Consider the following 6,000-nt stretch of genomic DNA (forward strand, 5'->3'; position numbering starts at 1 on the left):
TCCTGCCCCAGACTGTAAACTTGTGGGCAGGGAATATGTCTGTTTATTGTTGTACTCTCCCAAGCACTTAGTACAGTGCTCTGCACACAGTAAGCACTCAATAAATACGATTGAATGAATGGATGAACTATAATAATACACTTACTATGTGCCATACACTGTACAAACCACAGGTGTAAATATAAGATAATCAGGTCAGACATTGCCTGACCTATGTGGAACTCACAGCCTAAGAGGGAGAATAGACATCTAAACTCCATTTTACAGACAAGGAAACCAAAGCACAGAGAGGTTAAGTGACTTGTCCAAGGTTACACAGCAGGCAGGTGGCAAAGCCAGAATTAGAACCCAGGTCCTCTGACTCCCAGGCTTCTGCTCTTTCCACAAGGCTACGATGTTTCTTTTGAACAAGTTCTGAGAAGCATTGTGGCCTAGGGGTGTCGCATAGGCCTGGACTCAGTAGGACCTGGGTTCTAATTCCAGCTCCGCCACTTATGAGATAACTGAGGCACAGAGAAGTGAAGTGACTTGCCCAAGGTTATACAGCAGACTTATACAGCCACTTATCTGCTGTATAACCTTGGGCAAGTCACTTCTCTGTGCCTCAGTTATCTCATCTGTAAAATGGGGATTAAGAACACGGGCACTGTCCTACCTGATTAGCTTGTATCTACGCTGGAGCTTAGTACACATAGTACCTAAGCGCTCTGCACAGTACAGTGCTCTGCACACAGTAAGCGCTCAATAAATACGATTGATTGATTGATTGATTGATAGTACCTGGCACACCTGGCACATAGTAAGTGCTTAGCAAATACCTTGAGAAACAAACAAAACGTAAGTTGGCTGAAACTTTGACCCAAATTAAGGCAAAAAGGGGGAAATGGACTCCTCAACCAACTTGGAGGGAAATGTCTATCTATCAAGCATCATTAGGTGAGCAATGCTTTGAAATCAAGAGAATGACTTACCATGGCCCCTTCCTCCTCCCCAGGAATGTCACACGGATTTGTGTCAGGAAAACAAATCAGATTCCATGGACAAAAACTGCCCTTAAAAAATTCTTATTGTTTTACATTCTGAACCTCGTGGAATTTCAAATATGATTTCTGTCCTGAACCAAGCAAAACGTTTGCTCTCCATTCCACTGGGCTAACATAATTCCACTTCTGGAACTTTGATCTTAGATCTGGTGAGGCCACCATCATTCCTCTGGTGCATATCACAGTGGCAGGTTGGTGTAAGCTCGTTGTGGGCAGGGAATAGGCTGCACTATTGTTATATCCTACTCTCCCAGACACTTAGTACAGCACTCTGCACACAGTAATAATAATAATAATAATTATTATTATTATTATTGTTATTATTATTATGGTATTTGTTAAGCACTTACTAAGTGCCAAGCACTGTTCTAAGCACTGGGATAGACACATGGTAATCAGGTTGTCTCATATGGGGCTCACGGTCTTAATACCCATTTTACAGATGAGGTAACTAAGGCACAGAGAAGTTAAGTGACTTGCCAGAAGTCACACAGCTGATAAGTGGCGGAGCCGGGATGACTCCCAAACCCATGCTCTTTCCACTACACCACACCGATAAGCACTCAATCAATCAATCAATCATATTTATTGAGCGCTTACTGTGTGCAGAGCACTGTACTAAGCGCTTGGGAAGTTCAAGTTGGCAACATATAGAGACAGTCCCTACCCAACAGTGGGCTCACAGTCTACAAGGGAGAGACTGAGAACAAAACCAAACATACTAACAAAATAAAATAAATAGAATAGGTATGTACAAAGTAAAATAAATAAATAGAGTAATAAATATGTACAAGCATATATACATTTATACAGGTGCTGTGGGAAGGGAAGGAGGTAAGGTTTACTAAGTAAATACGACTGACTGATTGACTGTTTGAATTTCCCTGCAGAAATCTATTCTCAAATGCCTACTTAATGTTGAGATGGTGCCACATGGGCAGACCAACGCTCTTGGAGCTGTGGTTCTATCTCTGCTCTAGCCCCCGGGACCCAGTGTCTGGTGCCATATCAAACTGAGACAGACCTGCAAAACTCCCCGATTCTTACCTCCATTGGCTACCACCCTCGGGGAGGTGTCAAAGTAATCTCCAGACACCAGGCGGTCTGGTGGTGGGGCAGGAAGGCCAAATCAGAGAGAGGCAGAGCTCCCGACAGAAAACTGAGTAGGTCTTTAAGCCAATTAGAAGGAACCACAAGGATGCAAGCTCACGGGAAAATATCCTGTTTACCTGACTTGGGTTCAATAACTGCGATCTTCCTCCGCTGATTTGCAAAAAGTTCCACCATCAGATCAATACATCAATCTATTATATTTATTGAATGCTTAATGTGGACAGAGCACTGAACTGGATGCTTGGGAGAGTACACTATAACAGAGTTGGAAGACACATTCTCTGTTCACAGTGAGCTTACAGTCTAGTCCGATCCCCCAATTTCGTTTTTTAAATTGTATTACAAATACCTACTAAGTCTTACAATGTTCCTGATGTTGTCTTAGGCCCTTAAGTCTTCCCTAGTTGCTAAACCTAATGTATTTCAATTAGTAGAAAGACAGAAGAGGGGTCTATTAGAGGAAGAAGGAAACAAGGACGGGAATCGAAATAGCCTCTTACCCTGCCACCCCTCTGCTCCCATCCTTTACTCTGGACTCCCTGGGGCCTTTGAAACAAAGTGGGGCAGCAGCAAACAAAAGCAGGACTTTTCTGGTTCCTGTTGGTCTTGACTATCTGTCAGGTTCCACTCCTGTGAAAGGAGGGGCCCAAGATGTCACGGGGGCCTGATCTTCTAGACTGTGAGCCCACTGTTGGGTAGGGACCGTCTCTATATGTTGCCAACTTGTACTTCCCAAGAACTTAGTACAGTGCTCTGCACACAGTAAGCGCTCAATAAATACGATTGATTGATTGATGGGTGGACAGACAGAGAGACACTAATGACCGGTTCCTCTGCCCCGGCATTTGATCTGCTGTCCCATACCAGGGCTTGAGGTGGTGGTAGCCAATGGACTGGCAGCCATTTGACTGGGAAGGAGGGAGCAGAAAAACAGTTTTATGCATTCAATTGTATTTATTGAGCGCTTACTGTGTGTAGAGCACTGTACAAGTAGGCAATATATAGAGACAGTCCCTACCCAACAACGGGCTCAGAGTCTAGAAGGGGGAGACAGACAACAAAACAAAACATGTGTACAAGAGTCAAGTCATCAGAACAAATAGAAGTAAAGCTAGATGCACATCATTAACAAAATAAACAGAATAGTAAATATGTTCAAGTAAAATAAATAGAGTAATAAATCCGTACAAACATATATACAGGTGCTGTGGGGAGGGGAAGGAGGTAGGGCGGAGGGGATGGGGAAGAGGAGAGGAAAAGGGGGCTCAGTCTGGGAAGGCCTCTTGGAGGAGGTGAGCTCTCAGTAGGGCTTTGAAGGGAGGAAGAGAGCTAGCTTGGCGGATGTGTGGAGGGAGGGCATTCCAGGCCAGGGGGAGGACGTGGGCCGGGGGTCGACGGTGGGACAGGCGAGAACGAGGTACAGTGAGGAGGTTAGTGGTGGCAGAGGAGCGGAGGGTGCGGGCTGGGTTCTCACGATGGCTTTCAAGTGTCTGGGCCTGAGCTTCCGGGAGGCAGAGACATCACTGAGGGCTGTTCTTGACCCTCCCTTAAAGTTATTTTTCCTGCAGTCCTGTTCCTCCGGAACTCAGAGCAGCAGCCAGGGCCAGGTTGGGCTAAGCACATGCCTGCCACCAGGCCTGACCCCTCCAGCAACTAGCCACCTTGGCTCATCTCCAAACGAATAATTATAACAGTGCTATTTTTTAAGCACATACTACATGCCAAGCGCTGAACTTAGCACTGGGGTAGGGCCCAGATAATCAGGTGGGACACAGTCCCCATCCCACAGGGAGTTTACAGTCTACATTGTATATTTAATCCCCATTTTACAGATGAAGAAACTGTGGCCCAGAGAAGTTAAGTGATTTGCAGACAGAGGGAGAAGCTGAGATTAGAACCCAGATCTCTGACTCCGAGACCTATGTTCTTTCCACCAGGCCTCACTGTTTCTCCAGCTAGAAAAAGTGAGCAGAACAGCTTTGACAATGACTCCCATTTTTTCAATAAATATAAAACAAATGTACAAAATTAAATAAAAAGGTGAAGAGAAAAGGATTTCCAGAAAATGCTCCTGTGGAGTCCTGAACCCATCTTTTAGCCTATCCTAGCCGGACACTAGAGGTTTAAAATGCTATAAGCAAAAGCCAACCAATCCTGCCAAACTTGTGCCATGACCAGTTGATAATAATAATAATGATGGCATTTATTAAGCACTTACTATGTGCAAAGCACTTTCTTCAGGGCTGGAGGGGGAAGGGTGAGGAAACTGAACTGCCAAAAATCTGGTTCCTTTATCGAGACGCAGACAGAATCTGCTGAACTGCTGTATGCAAGTAGGAAGGCCCTTTGCATCACGGGCCATTCTTCATTTTCTTATCTCTTTCTACTTATGAGGGTGTAACAACTGAGGGGAAATTATTCTGGCTGCTTCCAAGAAGTTTCAGATATGAAAAAACAAAGTAGCAAACTCTGTGCGCTTTTGGAGGGGGCTGTACGGGGAGGGTGGAGCGAGATGGGGGAGGGGGAAGGAAGCCTAAACAGGTCTAAATCTTCAGTACGCCAAATGCTAAAACCAATGTCAGTTATGCCGCTGAAATCTGGACCAGGCTCCTGAAGAAAACCTTGCCTATTCTTCTCCTGATTATACATGATTGTGAAGAACTATCAACCAATCAGTCGATTACCAAATGGCATTTATTGAGCACCTTTTCATTCATTCAATCGTATTTATTGAGAAGTACAAGTTGGCAACATATAGAGCTGGTCCCTACCCAACAACGGGCTCACAGTCTAGAAGGGTGAGACAGACAACAAAACAAAACATATTAACAAAATAAAATAAATAGAATAGTAAATATGTACAAGTAAAATAAATAGAGTAATAAATCTGTACAAACATATATACAGGTGCTGTGGGGAGGGGAAGGAGGTAGGGCGGAGGGGATGGGGAGGAGGAGAGGAAAAAGGGGGCTCAGTGTGGGAAGGCCTCCTGGAGGAGGTGAGCTCTCAGTAGGGCTTTGAAGGGAGGAAGAGAGCTGGCTTGGCAGATGTGTGGAGGGAGGGCATTTCAGGCCAGGGGGAGGATGTGGGCCGGGGGTTGACAGCGGGGCAGGCGAGAACGAGGCACATTGAGGAGGTTAGCGGCAGAGGAGCAGAGGGTGCGGGCTGGGTTGGAGAAGGCGAGAAGGGAGGTGAGGTAGGAGGGGGCGAGGGGATGGACAGCCTTGAAGCCTAGAGTGAGGAGTTTTTGCCTGATGCGTAGGTTGATTGGCAGACACTGGAGATTTTTGAGGAGGGGACTAACATGCCCAGAGCGTTTCTGCACAAAGATGATCCGGGCAGCAGCATGAAGTATAGATTGAAGTGGGGAGAGACAGGAGGAGTGTCAGGCAAATACTATGCTCTTGGGAAAGTACATTAGGAAGACACATTTTCTCCTCCCTCCCCAGCTTACAGTCTAATGAAGGAGACAGACAAAAATATTTACAGATGGGGGAAACAGAAGGAAGAACAAGTATAACTGGAAGCAGTAAAAACACATCAGGAAGCATCAACTACAAACACTCCAAACAACTGAAATAATAATTTGTATATCCTATATCAATAAGTGAAAATGTATATTTATACCAGTGCTGAGGAAACAATTCAAGTACATACGTGTGAAGGATGGGCATTGTTTTGACATTTAACTACATCCTCAAGCCCCCTTTCTCCCCTGCCTCCCCCCTCCCTCTCCCCTAATGACCTGGCTACCTAATTTATTAAGAAAATTGAAATTATCAGGCATGATCTCCCTAAAATCTCTCCTGCTTCTCGAGTCTCTCCCTCCTCCTACCCTCTTTCA

Source organism: Tachyglossus aculeatus, chromosome 3 (genome assembly GCF_015852505.1).
Source record: "Tachyglossus aculeatus isolate mTacAcu1 chromosome 3, mTacAcu1.pri, whole genome shotgun sequence".
NCBI classification, from domain to species: Eukaryota; Metazoa; Chordata; class Mammalia; order Monotremata; family Tachyglossidae; genus Tachyglossus; species Tachyglossus aculeatus.